The sequence below is a fragment of the Scyliorhinus torazame genome, chromosome 9, assembly GCF_047496885.1.
Source record: "Scyliorhinus torazame isolate Kashiwa2021f chromosome 9, sScyTor2.1, whole genome shotgun sequence".
Classification (NCBI taxonomy): domain Eukaryota; kingdom Metazoa; phylum Chordata; class Chondrichthyes; order Carcharhiniformes; family Scyliorhinidae; genus Scyliorhinus; species Scyliorhinus torazame.
This window is the reverse complement of record NC_092715.1, coordinates 203,664,831-203,682,771: the sequence shown is the minus strand read 5'-3', so window position 1 is coordinate 203,682,771 and position 17,941 is coordinate 203,664,831. Positions and strand designations below refer to the sequence as shown.

General features: G+C 49.3%; 1 protein-coding gene across 2 annotated transcripts in view; it reads right to left on the bottom strand.

Moving 5' to 3' along the window:
* Positions 1 to 9,446: 9,446 nt before the first annotated feature.
* The window catches only part of slc25a51b (solute carrier family 25 member 51b), a 70,608-nt gene continuing 62,113 nt past the window's right edge, over positions 9,447 to 17,941 (bottom strand). For both annotated transcript variants that reach the window (XR_011949172.1, XR_011949171.1), the window contains exon 3: positions 9,447 to 10,885. The gene's annotated coding sequence lies outside the window, so the exon portion shown is untranslated. The remainder of the gene's footprint in view (positions 10,886 to 17,941) is intronic.

Here is a 17,941-nt window from a genome sequence, read left to right as displayed (position 1 = left end):
CCTACATAACAATGTGACTCTCGGCCACAAACGTAGGTGTCATGATATTCAAACATACATCATAACACATACATAATGATAGACAGACCAACAGACCAATTAGCATACATAACACGACAGCCAATCACAGACAAGAGCAGACACAGTATAAGACAAGAAACACGACACCTCCTGGCCAGTCCATCTGGAGACAGCACAGGGCCAGGACCTCATTAGCAAGACACTCACATCTCACCACGTGCTGAGTACCAAGTCAGATGTGTAAATAGTTAGTTGGAATAAAACTGCGTTGTACCAATCGCAACCGTGTTGGTTCGTCTGTACCCGAGCACCCAGCACCTCATGGTACCAGTGAGTGAATCGATACCTACCGGCAAATCTGCCATCCTGAGCCATGGACACCCGCAACAAACCGCAGCCGTTGCAAGTCGCTGGGAACCTGGGCACAAATTGGAAGCTCTTCAAGCAGCGATTCGAACTGTTCATGCAAGCCAATGAAAAACAGGGTGCCTCGGACGAAACAAAGATTGCCATGCTCCTCACTACCGCAGGTCAGCACGCCATCGATGTATACAACTCCTTGGTGTTCGCGGAATGCGAGAACAAATCTAAGTATGACACGGTCCTCCTCAAGCTCGACAAGCACTTCAACGTTGAGGTCAATGAAAGCTTTGAGAGGTATGTCTTTCAGCAGCGCCTGCAAGGTAAGGATGAGCTCTTTCAGTCCTTCCTGACGCACCTCCGCATACTCGCGCAGTCCTGCGGTTACGACACCACCTCAGAGTCCATGATCCGGGACCAGATCGTTTTTGCCGTTGCCTCCAGTGGCCTACGCCAGCAGCTTCTAAAAATTAAAGGCCTGACCTTAGCATCTGCAGTTGAAGCTTGTGTCCTGCATGAAAATGCAACCAGCCGCTGTGCCCAATTTCAGGCGACCAAATCGGCACGGAGGGGGTCCCACGCGATCGAATCGGCAAGCCAGGCCGCCCACGAGGCCGAACGCATCCAGGCAATCGAGTTTCTCGCGGCCCGGACGAGGGCGGCCGTTTCGCGCACTTTTTGAGGCCTCCCGTGTTTGTGCGCGCTAAAACCTACGGCAACACTGAGGGACGTGCTGCGCAGGCGTGCCCGACGCAAGACCGAACTGCGCATGCGCAGTGGCGTAACAAACGCCATGACGTCATGACGTGCGGCAACTGTGGAGCTGCACATTGAAAAGGGGAATGTCATGCAAAAACCCGACAATGCCTCCGCTGTGGCAAGATGGGCCACTACGCTGCCTACTGTCGAGCGGCTCAACCTCTTGATCTTCCACATCTCCAACAACCTCGCAGGAACGTGCGGACCATTCAGCCTCCACATCACGACATCCAAACCGACAACACAGGTGACCAAGACGCCTTCCGGGTTGCGGTCATTGATGCGAACTGGGTCAACACCATCAATCCGGGCGATGAATGGAGTGCCACCCTAACGGTCAACCGATCGCCGATCACTTTCCGCCTGGACACTGGCGCCTCCGCCAACCTCATAGCATGGTCAGCCTTCTATGCCATGAAGGTCAGACCACCAATCCAGCCATCCCGGTGCAAGATGGTCGACTACAACGGGAACGTTATCCCGGCCATGGGATCCTGCCAGCTCCAGGTAACACACAAAACCCACACGGCCACACTCTCGTTCGAGATAGTTGGCTCATCGAAGGACTCCCTGCTGGGTGCACAGGCATGTCAGGCTCTCCACCTCGTGTAACAAATTCTCTATCTCTCTCTCTCTCCAGACGGCACGTCTGACTTCCCGGATGCAGAGTTCTACGCACAGCTCCAATCGCTCCTCGCCCACAACCAGGAGGCATTCGAAGGCATGGGAACACTGCCATACACCTACCGAATTCGCCTCAAACCGGACGCTATCCTGGTCGTTCACGCACCTCGCAGGGTTCCTGCGCCACTTAAAGACCGCATCAAGCAGCAGCTGCAGGATCTCCAGGACCAAGGGGTCCTATCCAGGGTCACGGAGCCCACGCCATGGGTCAGCTCCATAGTGTGTGTCAAGAAGCCCTCTGGCGAGCTCCGCATCTGTATAGACCCCAAAGACCTCAATAATAATATTATGAGGGAACATTATCCCATACCCAAACGGGAGGAGATCACCAGTGAAATGGCCCAGGTGAAGATATTCACGAAACTGGATGCTTCTAAAGGATTTTGGCAGATCCAAAAGCTATGTACCTTCAACACCCCTTTCAGTAGATTCTGCTACAACCGGATGCCATTTGGCATCATCTTGGCATCCGAGGTCTTCCATAGAATCATGGAGCAGATGATGGAAGGCATCGAAGGGGTGCGCGTATATGTGGACGATGTCATCATCTGGTCCACCACACCGCAGGAGCACATACATCGTCTCCAATGCGTTTTTGCCCCCATACGGGAAAACCGAGCCAAGTGCTCCTTTGGCCAGACCGAGTTGAAGTTCCTGGGGGACCATATCTCCCGGTCAGGGGTCCGTCCGGATGCAGACAAGGTGAGCGCCATCACAGCCATGCCGCAGCCGGCCGACAAGAAGGCTGTCCTACGCTTCCTTGGCATGGTCAACTTCCTAGGGAAGTTCATTCCCAACCTTGCCTCCCACACGACGACTCTGCGCCACCTCGTCAGAAAATCTACAGAGTTCCAGTGGCAACACACACACCAGCTGGAATGGGAGGAGCTCAAACGCAAACTCACTACGGCACCAGTGTTGGCGTTTTTTGACACGTCTCGTGCCACCAAAATCTCAACTGATACCAGCCAATCCGGCATTGGAGCAGTGCTCCTGCAGAGGGATGACACGGCATCGTGGGCCCCAGTAGCCTATGCATCGCGGGCCATGACCTCCACAGAGCAGCGCTACACGCAAATCGAAAAAGAATGCCTGGGCTTGCTAACCGGTTTAGACAAGTTCCACGATTACGTCTATGGTCTTCCACGGTTCACGGTCGAAACTGACCACCGTCCCCTGGTCAGCATAATAAACAAGGACCTGAACGAGATGACCCCTTGCCTCCAGCGCATCCTACTTAAACTCAGGAGGTACGACTTCCAACTGGTCTACACTCCAGGGAAGGACCTCATCGTGGCGGATGCCCTATCCGGAGCAGTGAGCACGCCGCCAGATGCGGAGGGGTTTGTATGTCAGGTCGAGGCACAGGCGGCTTTGACAGCGGCAAATCTGCCGGCTGACGACTCTAGTCTGGCCCCTATCCACCGAGAGACTGCGGCCGACCCCCTTCTGCAGCGAGTGATGCGCCACATGACGGTAGGATGGCTCAAAGGGCAGTGCCCGCAGTTCTACAATGTACGAGACGACCTAGCCATCATTGATGGTGTCCTTCTGAAGCTGGACCGGATTGTGATTCCGCACAGCATGCGCCAGCTCGTTCTCGATCAACTACACGAAGGCCACTTGGGGGTCGAGAAGTGCAGTCGGAGGGCCCGAGAGGCGGTATACTGGCCGGGCATCAGTGACGATATTGCCAACATGGTGCTCAACTGTACAACCTGCCAAAGGTTTCAGCCGGCGCAACCTCCTGAGACGCTTCTGCCCCATGAGCTGGTGACGTCACCCTGGGCGAAGGTGGGTGTCGACCTATTTCACGCGCTCGGCATGGACTATGTCATCATAGTTGACTACTTCTCAAACTACCCAGAAGTCATACGCCTACACGATTTGACGTCGTCTGCTGTCATCGGGGCCTGCAAAGACACCTTTGCTCGCCACGGCATTCCGATGACTGTCATGTCGGACAATGGGCCCTGTTTTGCCAGCCATGAATGGTCGTCCTTTGCTGCTTCGTATGGCTTCACACACGTGACGTCCAGCCCTCTGCATCCCCAGTCCAATGGAAAGGCGGAGAAGGGCATTCACATTGCCAAGCGGCTCCTCTGCAAGGGTGCTGCTGCCGGGTCGGACTTCTACCTCGCCCTGCTGGCTTATCGCTCGGCCCCACTAGCCACTAGTCTCTCACCAGCACAGCTGCTGATGGGTCACACCCTCAGAACCACTGTGCCTTCCATCCTGGCACCAACAATAGACCATGCTCCGGTACTGCATAAGATGCAACTGCAGCGCGATCGTCAGAAGTGATCGTACGACATATGGGCAACTGATCTTCCCTCCCTGGCCCCTGGAGAGAACCTCCGCATCCACCTACCAGACGGTGGCTGGTCAGCACCTGCCAAAGTTCTCCGACGCGTGGCTCCCCGCTCATTCCTGGTATGCATGCCGGATGAATCCGTGCGTAGACGCAATCGCCGAGCCCTTCGCCTACCTCCACGCTCGCAACGGGACCCTACATGGACGCCGTGTCCTCCACTGGTTCCTGATAGCGACTTTGTGGAGCTGCCATATACCATGCCCCTTCTGTCGCCGCCCGTGGCCAGGTTCCCACCTCAGCCGGTGGTTCTCGACCCACCCTTGAGGCAGTCAACCCGGATTCGTCGCCCACCTACGAGACTGGACTTATGAGACTGTTCACACTTCAAACTTTAGCAACTACTGTTTTGTAACATGTCACTGTTTTATCGTTCCAGGCCTCGTTTGATCGGTCCAAATTTCAACGTTGTTGTTCTTTTGTTATGGTACAACCTCGTTAGCATGTCACACCTGACATCGCCCCTTGTATATAGTTAAGCCCCATGTACATGATGTAAATATTACGCACACACACCTTTAGCTGCACTCAGGACACATTTATATTTATAACCACGTAGGCACATAATCTTGTAAAAAAGGGGGGATGTCATGATATTCAAACATACATCATAACACATACATAATGATAGACAGACCAATTAGCACACATAACACGACAGCCAATCACAGACAAGAGCAGACACAGTATAAGACAAGAAACACGACACCTCCTGGCCAGTCCATCTGGAGACAGCACAGGGCCAGGACCTCATTAGCAAGACACTCACACATTCACCACGTGCTGAGTACCAAGTCAGATGTGTAAATAGTTAGTTGGAATAAAACTGCGTTGTACCAATCGCAACCGTGTTGGTTCGTCTGTACCTCAGAGCACCCAACACCTCAGTAGGCCCAATCCCAAACCTCTCCAACACAGCAAACAAATAGCTCCGGTCAAATGCCTCTCTGCGTTCAGTGCCAGCACCACCTCCGGCTCCCTCACTTTGATGGGGGGAGAACCACATTTAACAAACGCCGCATATTCAAAGACAACTGCCTCCCCATTACAAATCCCATCTGATCTTCCCAAATCACCTGCGGAAGGCACTCTTCCAACCTAAGCACCAACACCTTGGCTAGGATCTTGACACCCACATTTAGCAAAGATATTGGCCCACATGACCCACATTCCACCGGGTCCTTATCCATTTTCAACACCAAGGTGGTGTGTATGTGTGTGGTGTGTGAGTAGTGTGGGAAGTTGTTAACACTCCTGTGCGTGTTGAGTGTGAAATAATCATTTCTTTTGATTAAAGGGCAATTTAGCATGGCCATGCCACTTACACTGCACATCTTTGGGTTGTGGGGGTGAGACCCACGCAGACACAAGGAGAATGTGCAAACTGCACATGGACAGTGACCCGGGGCCGGGATTGAACCCGGGTCCTTGGTGCCGTGAGGCAGCAGTGCTAGAGTGTGAAATAATCTAATCTTCTGAGTTAATCTTGACACGGGTTTGCTGCAGATTATAAATAAATTGATCATAAAAACCAAAGGATTTGAATCATGCCGCCATTTATTTTTAAAAAAAAATCAAAAGACAGCAGGCTGGATTCTCCGACTTTGAGGCTACGAGCAGAGGAAGTGTCTAGTTTTACGATGAAAAAGTCAGCGGCTCCCCGAATCAATGCTCCACCCGTGGGGGGCTTGCAGCCGCACCACATAACCCGCCCCTCCCCCCAACGTTCCCGACAAAACAGCCGGAGAATTGCCGGGTCTGTGGCCACACATCCGCACGGCGACGATCTGCAGCGGTCGCGCAGTACAACATGGCACCAGCCACGCGCGGACCTGACCTGCCAGATAGTGCCCCTCTGCATTCCTGGACCCCTTCCCACCAGCCACCCCCCCACCCCCCCCCCCCCCCCCCCCCCCGACTGTGGCGGCGCTGGACACAGTCCAAAGCCACTTCGCGAGGTTGATGAAAACACAGAGCCCACGTGATCCACTCCGTCGGGAAGCCGGTATGTTGGGGACGCAGCCATCGCGGTAGGGCCTTCAGATGACGTCCTGAGGCCGTCCCAATGACATGCGGCATACTCACCGATGACACCATTTTGGCGGGTGCGGAGTATCTGAAAAACAGGCGCCCCCGATTTTGGCGTCAAAAGGGATTCTCCGCCCGATTGCCGAATATGATTTTGGCGTCGGGCAACAGAGAATCCCACCCATTATGCTTGTGGACAGGTCGTAAGAAGAAATAAGTACAGTTGTCTGTCCCTCTCCTGTTCCTAACATAAGTTAATACTCCTAACCTGACTATAGTTTCAAATTGAACTTAATTCTGAACAAAACCTCTGTTGGATGGAAATTAGAGAATCGAGCAAGTGCTGAATAGGAGGCTGTTGAATCTCTTGGTCACTTAACTGGAAAATGGTTGGTGTAATTTTTGTTTTGCCTGGCATTACATCAAATCTATAAACCACACAAGATACATACAATAAATGGTTAGCCAATTCTTGAAGTGCTGAATATAAGATGACAATAAGATTGGAGATGTTTAACTGGCTTCCGCTGGTTGTATATTTAAAGGAAACCTTTTGAGTCAACTTTTGACTTCACCCCTCTTGAGGGAATAGGATGGGTTCCGGCAGTCTTCCATTCTAAACACTACTCAATTTTTCACTCATTTACTTGAATACAGAATTAAGTCAGACTTCCTTAAACTTATACTTAGACTTAATTCCTCCTGTCCTGTACAGGACAACGGGCAGCCCCACTCTGCACCAGCCTTGGTCCATGTGCAAAGTGGACATTGAACCCCAAACTGTTTGGACATGTCAGGTGAAAATGGGAACTCCTGGGCTGGACTCTCCGCCCCCCGATACCGAAATCGCATTCAGCGATGGGGCGGAGAATCCGTTTTGACGGCAATATTGGGGGCAGCGGCGGTTTTCGTATTTTCCACCCGCTGAAAAGCGGCGTACTCCTATGTATCCACGGCCTCAGGCAACACAAGTTACACAATGTAACTACATAACACCGGCATCGGGTGAAGCATACAGGGGTGTAGTGTTAATGAGGTCAGTCCATAAGAGGATCGTTTAGGGGTCTGTTAACAGTGGGGAAGAAGCTGTTTTTGAGTCTGTTTGTGCGTTTTCTCAGACTTCTGTATCTCCTGCCCGGTGGAAGAAGTTGGATGGGCTGATCAATGGCAAATGCAATTGAATCTGGATAAGCGTGAGGTGATGTACTTGGACAGGACAAACAAGGCAAGGGAATAGATGATGAATGGCAGGACCGTGGAGAGCATTGCGAATCAGATGGACCTTGGTATGCATGTACACTGGTCCCTTAAGGTAGCCGAGTAGGTGGATAAAGTGGCTAAGGTGGCATATTTAGCCTTTATTAGCTGAGGCACAGAGGTTAAGAGCAGGGAGATTATGCTGGAACGCTATAAACATTGGTTAGGCCACAGCTAGAGTATTGTGTGCAGTTCTGGAATCCACATTATCAGAGGGATGTGATAGCACTGGAAAGGGTGCAGAGGATATTGTCTGGGCTGGAGAGTTTTACTTATGAAGAGAGATTGGATAGACTGGGGCTGTTTTCCTTGGAGCAGAGGAGACTGAGTGGGGACATGATAGAGATGTATAAAATTATGAGGGACATAGATAGAGTAGATAGGAAGAAACCTTTGCCCTTGGTGGAGGAATCAATGGCCTGGGGGCACAGATTTAAGGGAAGGGCCAGGAGGTTTAGAGAGGGTGTGGAGAATAACATTTTCACCCAGAGGGTGGTGGGAGTTTGAAACTCGCTGTCTGAAAGGGCCGTGGAGGCAGATACCCTCATTACCTTTAAGTATATAGATGTGCACTTGCAATGCCAGGGCATACACAAGCTGGAAAATAGGATTAGAATAGTTAGGTGGCTATTTTTGACCGATGCAGGCATGATGGGCCAAAGAGCCTTTTTAGTGCTGTCATCTTCTATGACTCTAAGTAGTATTGACGGAGTGAAAGTTAGACTAATTAATACCCAGGTGGCTGCCTTACAACAGAACATTACAACATTCCCTCAGTGTTGCCCTAGAGTGTCCATATGACTCAAGTCTCTGAGTTTGGTTTGAACTCACAAACTTCTGACCCACCACTGAGTTTATTTGCAATCAGGCTGCTGGGTAACCAAACTTTATACAACACACAGGATTCAGTTTATGCTCGAAACGTTCAGCCACTGTGGCAAACTCTGCCACCTGGTGGAGACTTTTGAGAAAATAATGACTATTTGTTCTAATAAATTGCCCCTCAGATAGGAAATAAAATGGCAGGGATGTTGCAGTAATAATAATAATCTTTATTGTCACAAGTAGGCTTACGTCAACACTGCAATGAAGCTACTGTGAAAAGCCCCGAATCGCCACACTCTGATGCCTGTTCGGGTACACAGAGGGAGAATTCAGAATGTCCAAATTACCTAATAGCCCGTCTTTTGGGACTTGTGGGAGGAAACCGGAGCACCCGGAGAAAACCCACGCAGACATGGGGAGAAGGTGCAGACTTCGCACAGACAGTGACCCAAGCGGGAATCGAACCTGGGACCCTGGCGCTGTGAAGCCATAGTGCTACCCACTATGCTACCGTGCTACCCACCTAGTCTACCATACTGCTCCATTCTGTTATCCCTCAAAGAAAAACTTCCAATGTACGAGAGCATGTTCTATTGCAGGAATAACAGATTTCCTATGGCATTAAATGGGCATGATTCATTTATTCGCTTATTTAACCATAGGTATGTTCTTACAATTATTTTAACCAGTCCTTGAGATTCAATTTCTTAGTTACCTATTACCACACAGCTGGGGAGATCACCGAGATGTACATAACTTGCAGGTTATTTGCAGTGCGAGGTCAGCATTGTTGATCGGTGTTTTTGGCTTCACAGTGACACAGACCTTATGATGAAAATTGGGTTTGAAGGTCTGAACTGGGTCTGCAATGAAACTGCATTTCAGGACGTCTCAGCCCATGCTATCTCAGCAACGCCAGGCCATACCTCACACCCATTCTCCCGAGTGCTGCCAGGTCCAAGACCCCAGCCACAGGGCACCGCCACAATAGTTACCAGACCCTGCCTGCCGCAGTTTATCAAGGAACCTGACAAATCACTCGGTGCACGGGATTTTTCAGTCTTGCCCGCCTCCCGGTGTTGCTCTATTTAGTTATCTCGGTGAACCAGAAGCCTTTTCCTTATATCGATCAACCAGTTAGTTAGTTCAAAAGATGGTTTATTTACATACACAAGAGTTATCTCAACATGCAAACACAATGTCTACTGCGAGTTAAACTACACCTATCAACTACAATATCCTATACTTAACTTCAGGGCGACCGGCACTGTGCAAATGGATAAAGGCCTTTATCTGGATTTCACTTCGCTGGTTCGAAGAAAGTGGCACTATCTCTGCTGGGCTCATCAGTCAGGTAGCGATCGTTGGTCTTGAACTTAGCTGGCTGTTCCTGCTGCAATTCGGTGGCACAGGCCGGATCCAAGAGAGACGGAACACATGGCTGCGCTCTCTTTTATCCCTCTGGGATTTCGCGCTCTTTGGGGCAGTCCTCAACCTTGGACCCAATAGTTCGACAGGGCTCTGATCACTCTCTTCGATTTTGGCCAATAAAGGGGCGGGTGCCTTGGTAACTGGGTGGGTCCTTAGCGGTCACTGACCTTGACAGTTGTGCTTTCTGAGCAAGGGGAGTGGCGACGATCAGTCTGTGGCTGTACCGGTTGCTTGATTGGAGTTCGATGGTCCTGGCCATTAAAATGTAAACGGGCGGGGGTTTCGGTCAGTCTGGTTAACTATGTTTTAGATACACATAGGCTGTGTATCTGTCGGAGTCCTGGATTGGCCATAATTCCCTTGGGCCTTTGCAGGTGGCCATCATAGATGGCTACATTCCGTCCTTTTGATCCTGAACGTGAAGCGTGGTGGATCACACTATTGATCCTTGTTCATCCTTGGTGCACATACGGTCACCCTTGGTCAAGGCAAGGTTCTACTCTACTCTAGCTTATGGTTTGGGACATTTACCTAATATTCCATGAATACATTCATAAATTAATTCATCTCTAACGGTTACTATAATTTATATACCATAACATTTAATTTATCCGCACAGTTGATCTCTAGCTAACACTATCTAAGCTACTCTGATGCTGCTGGTGAATATCAAAGAACTTATATACATACAAAATTTAAAACAGCAGCATCACATTTCTACTTAATCCTAATAAAGTTAAAGAGGTACATCGTTTATTTTTAGCAACGATTGTTACAGTTCAATTTTGTTGAATTCCAAAGAAGGGGGCTGGGACTGTATATATCGGGGAGCAGGAGGCTTTTGCTCGCCATTTACGGAGTCGGAGAGTCTGAATGACACTAGATTATTGCAATTACTAAAAGGGCCTCTACTATGTATGAAAGGGGTTCCATTTGGCAATGTTTTCGCACCAGGTGGGGTTTCGATGTCTGTCTTTATGTATGGTGTAGTGTCCGGGCTGGTGGTGGCCTGTTGTGTGGTAGTGTTCGGGGTTGTGTGGGGTTTGTTACGAACGTTTGTTGCACGCGCAGTTGCAGAAGTCCAGCGATGATCGAAACGCATGTCAGCAGTCCTTGCTTCATCCTGTGTTTTCTGTTTTCCGTGTAATCCTGAGGGTGCAAGCATAGTATGTTATTATCTTTGATTAACATCTCATTTTATTAGTCTTTCTCTCCTTACTCCAATTACCCATTATGATGTGTGACTCCCTCATTTTTTTTTTTTTGAAATACCATTTTGGAGAGACAAGAAATGCACATTTTTAAAGTACAGAGACTCTTGCAGCTTGTGGTCGATGCGGGGGGTAGTCGGACATTTTCTTCGACCAGTCTTTTCTTTACTTGCAACCAGTGGTGGTTGAGGCTTATCTTAACCAGCCGAATTTCAGGTTGGCCAGTTTTATAGATTTTTGTCCCAGGGCTCAGAGGTAGTTCGTGTGCAGCAGCGTATATAGCAGCAGTAATCAGCAACCAATTGTGTCATATGTGTAAATAGCATGTAGGGAACGGCCAGGGGGTCGCGGGAGGTAAAGGAAAGAAGGGGTGAGCATACGGAACGTGGCAAAATACATTCTTTATACCACAACGAAAGAGAGAGTAGAGAAGGTGAAACTAAGGCCTGCCAAAGGCAATGCAGAGTGTAGGGAACCATTCCAGAGCGTATGAAGTGAAGGGAACATGGTGCGTGTGGACCGCTGCGGGGCAAGAATGGGCAGGATCCCTAGGTAGGGTGGGGGTTAGTGCCGTTACTCCACTACCCGAGCTTAACTGACCGGATAAATTTGGGGTCCTCAGGTAGGGCGGGGATAAGTGCCGTTACTCCCGACCTGGGTGACCTGGGTGGACGGAAGAGTTTGTAGTCGTGTGGAAACCTGTCATAAAGACTGGGAGAACAGAGATCTGTTTCCCAATAAACGTGTGCCGTTAACTGTCATAGGGCATCTTACCCTCGAATCAGAAGAGTAATTTTGTGTCGGGCAACGTGAATTAAAACCATGTGGTAGAAGAAGAAGAAGGGAAAAGGCGGGCAGGCGCCATCAGAACTTTGGACACCTTAATACTTAGGCAGTGTCTCTTTCTCATCGTCAGTTCACCTCAGGATTCTGTACCAAACAGTGTTGTAAAAGCGTTACCGAAACGAGACTCAGTATCTGAATCATCATCATCTCCCAGTTGCCAGGCTCGTGCCATTTCTCTGCCTTGGCCGTGTGGGCAGTCGGATGGTCCGAATCGTCATGCCTTACCAGTCTGCAAGAGTTGTCGCGGTGCCAATGAGGGGCTTGTTTGTTGTGAGGCGTAGGGGCGGTGGAAGTGGAGGGCAAGTTACTGTGGTCGGGTGGTGGATGTGGCAGTGGCGGGGAAGGGCATATAGGATCAAAGATATCTACGTCATGGTTCCGGGAGCTGGGGTGACTGTTGGCAGATAGATCGCGCCAATGTTCAGGGATAGTAATCAAATCCGGGAGGCTCTCGCTGTCGTCAGAGTCAAGTTCAAGGTGAAAGTCTGTACCTGTGGGCAGAGACAAGTTCGGGTCTGTGGGCGTAGACAAGGGATAAATGCCGGCATGGCTGGGGGAGGGTTGGCGTAGGGGTTGGACTCGGTTGTCGATGGGTGGAGCATAATCATCTCCTATTGCCAGAGAGATGTGGTGGGAGTGGCTACATTGTGATCCGTAGGCTTTGAGTTGGTTGATGTGGAACCAACCAGTTTTACCATTGGGGTACGTTATCTTGTACACGGAGGGGCTCACTTTGTCCGAGATGGAGTAGGGTCCTGCAAATTTGGGGGCGAGGAAAGAACTGGGGTTGTAAAGTGAAACCATTACTTGCTGACCAACTGTGTACTCTACGGGGTGGATGGTTTTGTCAAAGCAGGCTTTACTCTGCTTCTTTCTAGCGCCTAATCGGACAGCTGCAGCGAGTTGTGCCACTTTAATGTTATCTGTAACCTGTTGGACTGCTTTTTCATGGGTGAGGGCGGTTACTGTAGGGCTTGCCAGATTGAGGCCTAATAAATATTCAAAACCCTTCATGGGCTGTCCGGTCATGAGAGTGTGGGGGGTGAAACCTGTGGAACTGGATACTGTGTTTCGAATAAACATGAGAGCTAATGGAGGGACTGCGTCCCACGTGGTATTATTCTGCTGCACCATCTTTCAAATGGTCGCTTTCACAGTGCGATTTATTCTCTCGACAATGCCACTGGATTGGGGGTGATATGCTATGTGGAATCTCTGCCTGATCCCCAAAATTGTTAAAACATTTTGCATGACTCTGCCGGCGAAATGGGAACCTTGGTCTGACTCAATGCTGCGGGGGAGACCCCAGTGTGTAAATATCTGTTGGGTCAAAATCTTAGCGGTGGCCTTTGCTGTGTTTGTCCGTGAGGGAAATGCTTCTACCCATTTTGTAAAGGTGGCGATTACAACCAGCACTTCCTTGAAACCGTTTCTGCAAGGGGGAAGGGGGCCAATGTAATCGATTTGCAAATTTGTCCAAGGGCTATTCACAGGTCGGGTGTGACGTAATTGTCCTTTCTTTGAATAACGTTCAAGATTGTTCTGAGCACAGATAAGGCAATTCTCGACATAATTACGTCGCTTTTTAAATCGGACCACCAACACAAAGGTCTTAAATGGGCAATGGTATTGTCTATCTCCTGATGTCCGTGTCCGTCATGAAATTGGTAAATGAGCTGGTTTCTGTCCTGGGTGGGGACCACATAAATTCCGTTTTTTAAAACTATGCCGTCCTGTACAATCAGTGCGTCCTTCCATTTATCATAGGGGGCTGGGAAAGTTATGTCTAAAACCTGTTTGAGGGTGTCGTCTGCTTTTTGGGCTTGAGATAGATCCTTAATATTGGTCTGGGAAACCTGGACTGAGTGTATCGGTTCGCTTTCGTGTGGCTGCGAGAAGTGACCATGACGTGACCCTGCTTTGGTTAAGGCGTCTGCCTTTACATTACCGGGTGGGGAGTGTATTATTCCTTGTGTCTGAATAAAGCTCAGTCTTACAGTTGAAGTAGATGCTTTATTTCTATGAGTTTCTTCTCTCTCCAGCGCTTATACTATGTTACATCTGAGCTGCCTGTGTGTCCTGCTCACCAGCTGCCGTTCCTGTGAAGAATGTCAGTTGACTTCCTGTTTGTCCATGTGTATATACATCTCTGGTGCTCCCTCTAGTGGTTACTTAGTTGTAGTGTATTTACCTTAACTCCTTGTGTATATACAGTGATGCATATCACTACAGGGAGGAGCGATGATGGCTTCTTACTTTACTAATACCGTATGGCGATCTGAGGCGGTCTTGAGAATGTGCTTCAACAACGGGGCAGAGGGTAGGGGTTTTCCATCGGCTGAAACAAAAGCTTGAGATTCCCACCGGGGCAGGAATTCTGTTAAACTGTTGCACACATACAGGCTGTCTGAGTGTATGTCTGCGGGAGTTGGAAAAGAGTCGGGGTGCTCAATTACATAGGCTATGGCTGCGAGTTCTGCTGCTTGTGAACCTAGGTAGCCGGGCAATTTTAAAGAGACTTCTTCTAGTGGGCGTCCCTGCGCGTCTTCCACGTAAATTCCACAACCAGTAATTCCAACTCCATTTTCGATTGTGGAAGTACCGTCAACATGAATTTTTAAAGTATCCCCTGTGGTTTGGGAATCCTGTGTCCTACTGCCTGCTCGCAGGTGTAGTGACTTTGGGATAAAGGGTCCTGTGTGGTGTTGGGCTGCTATGATCTGGCACTCCTGTGGGGTCCCTACATATTGGAAATTATCGGCCAGAAATGTGTGGGTTCTGGTGCGTTTTACCGTAATGTCCCTATTTTGTAATAGTAGTGTCCAGCGAGCTGCTCTGATTTGGCTGTCTGAACCGTCTTTTAATCTACCGCCTAGTAACAGTTGCGTGGGGGTGTGCTCGGTCAAGATCGTGACTGGTTGAGGCCTGTGATGTACGCAAAGTACTGTACTGCCCAAAAGACTGCAAGCAAGTGCCGTTCGCAGGCTGAGAATCCTTGCTCTACGGGGTCTAATACTCTTGAGGCATAGGCTACGGGTCCTAAGCGATCGTGTCGTTCTTGCAGGAGCACTGCTGATAGGGTTTGGTCGGTGGTTGCTACTTCTATGGCATAGGGCAAGTCTGGGTCTGGAACTTGTAAAGCGGAGGCTGTGCCTTGGGTGCGTTTTAAATCATCAATGGCATCTGTGTGCTGCAGAAGCCATTCCCATGGGGTGTTCTTTTTAAGGAGCTCTGAGAGTGGGGCTGCTTTGGTGGCAAACTCTCTATATAATTTCTGGCATATCCTACCAAACCTAGGAATGACCGGAGTGCAGAGGCATTTTGGGGCAGGGGCAATTTAACGATGGATTCGGTCCATTTTTGCTCAATTTCTCTCTTGCCATGGGTGATGATGGTGCCTAAATAAAGAACATTTTCCTTTTAAAATCTGGGCCTTTTGGGGGTTTACCTTACATCCGATTGATTGCAGGAGGCCTAGTAATTCAGATAAGAGCTCTACGTGTTCCTCTTTTGTGTCCGTCTGCAAGAGCAGATAGTCTACATATTGTATTGGGCATTCAGGTCGGGAAAATTTAGAAAGTCCGTTGGCCAATTGTCGGTGGAAAATGGAGGGGGCGTTATGGCATCCTTGTGGGAGGCATGTCCACATGTACTGCTGCTCTTGAAATGTAGACGCAAATTTATAACTGGCAGGCCCCGTCTAACGGGATGGACCAAAAGCCATTGCTGATGTCCATCACTGTGAAATACTTTGCCTGTACTCCCTGTTTGAGCACGGTCACGGGACTCGTGGCAACAGTGGGGGCTGCTAAAGGGGTTACCTTATTAAGTTCTCGGTAGTCGATCGTTAGTCGCCATGAACAATCGGGCTTTTTTACTGGCCAAATTGGGCATTATTTGTGGAAGCTACGGGTTGAATAACTCCTTGGTCTAACAAACTGTTAATAACCTTCAAAATCTCACCCTCGGCTTGCTGTGGGAAACTGTATTGCTTTTGCGGCTTTGGATCGGGACCTGAAATCTTCACTGTGCCTGAGATCTTCCCATAATCGTGTTTGTGTTGTGCGAATGAAGATTTATGTTTTATGAGGACCTCTTTAATCGTCTGGTCTGCACTAATGGTTTGCGGATTAAACCAATAGTCCCCGACTGAGCAAATCCTGTTTTCATAATCCCCTACTGTGAGCATAGCGGGAGCCCTAGCTGTTTTAGCCATTTGCCAGACACATTTGTTTACTGGGTCAAACAAAAGGTTATGGGAGCTCATAAAATCAATGCCTAAAATGTGCTCTGCGGTTTGGGGTAAGTCAACTAAAACAACAGGGTATTTGGTGTTAATGTTCCCTATCTGGATGGCTACAGGAGCTGTGATATATCCTTGTTGTATGTGGCCTGTGAATCCACTCAGGGTGATGGCATCTGTGGTGGGCCATTTGTCCTGTTGAAACATGGTGGAGGAGTTTAAAGTGGTGCGGGATCCTCCTGTGTCCCAAAGAAAATCGACTGTATGTCCCCGGACTGTGCCTGCAACTACTGGTCTGTCTGATTTGTCCCAGCGTGTGTCACAGACCCAAGTTGGGGAGTCCGAACACTGTCAATCTAGGGAGTTAAACGCTAAGTCGTCTGAATAGGTGCTGACATTATGCATGGGCCTAACATTGTTCCTTGGTGGGGGGTTTGGTTGTTGGTATCGTTGATGGTTCGGGGGGTTTTGTCGGCAATCGCGGTGTAATGTCCTATGTGGCCACAATTGTAACAACCTCGTGGTGCCTGTACTCTGGGGTGCTGTCCCTCGTGTCTACCCTCGTTTATCCAGGCTGGGTCCTGGCTCGTCCTAATTGGGTGCATGTTTGCTTCTATATCGTCCTGATCTGTCCGTCGGTGTAGGGTTTGTTCCCATGCTCTAGAAAGTTGTTTCAGTACTCAAACCTCTGTGTGTGGGGTCTGCGGGGTCGTAGTTAACACAAGCCTTTTGACCTGCGTCTGTGGCATGCAAAACTAAGGTGAGGGACCATTTAGTGGTGTCCTCCTCAGTTAGGTGTGCGCGGTTCAATTGTCCATAGACTGCCATGAAATGAATCCATAGGCGACCAGCAAACGCGGTCAGATGCTCTCCCTTCTTTTGCCTGCAGTAATTTAAACCCTCAACTGGATTTCCTTTGTTATACCCGATGGCATCTAATATGGCTGTTTTCATTTCCTGTAGGGTTCCTCCTGCTACATTTTGGGGTTCTGGCAAACCTGATCTTACAGACTGGCTAAGGCTCATAACTATTAGCTTTACTTCCTCCCTCTCATCTAGGCCGCACATAACTTTTTGTTGGCGCACCTCCTCAAAGAAGCTGTGCGGATCTGCGGTGGGCTGGAATGGAATAATTTTCGTGCAAGCGTCTCTTAATTGGGTTATGGTTAGTGGGGTGGTGTAAACGATATCAGGCTCCTCCTGATCCACTGACCTGCGTTGTGTGGTAACCGTACTCAAGGGGGTCGAATTGTGAGTGAGGGTGTGTGCTGCCTGTGCAGTCGGTGCTGCGGATGCTTTTCCTTTTGGGGCGTGGGGGGTTCGATTTTGATTTCCCGTGTCCTCTACGTATTTTTGGGCGCTTTTGTTTAACTCTTGCCAATCAGGAGCATCTTCCTCATCTAAATCCTGCCCAAAAGTGTACCTGAAGCAATTCTGTACTGAGAGTAGCGACTGTAACTTTTCTATCTTCTGTCGGCATTTAGCATGGTCAACGGCACTCTGCCTCTGTTCCTTAGTGGAGTTGTGGAGCGCTCTCAAAGCTGCTTTTAAATCTGCGCATTTGCTAGTTAGCTGGGCGACCTGTTGTTCTGTTTCCTTTCTTACCAGGACTGCGTGCTGTGTATCTTGGTAGGCTTTATCATACTGGGTCTGGAAGCTACCAAGGTGAACTAGCCAAGATTGATGTGTGCGTTTTACATCAGCCATTTCCTTATCCTTAGCTGCTAACTGTTCCTGGAGTTGCTCAATTATCTTCTCGCTTTCGTTACTGTTTTCCTCGTTCTTTTCTTCCTTCTCAATTAATTGCCTACGATCTCCTCTGTGCCTCGCAACTGTGCCAAACAGGATATTATCGCCATCGGCTTTCTGACTTTCCCTACATTTTTCTTGTGAACCTCGCTTAGG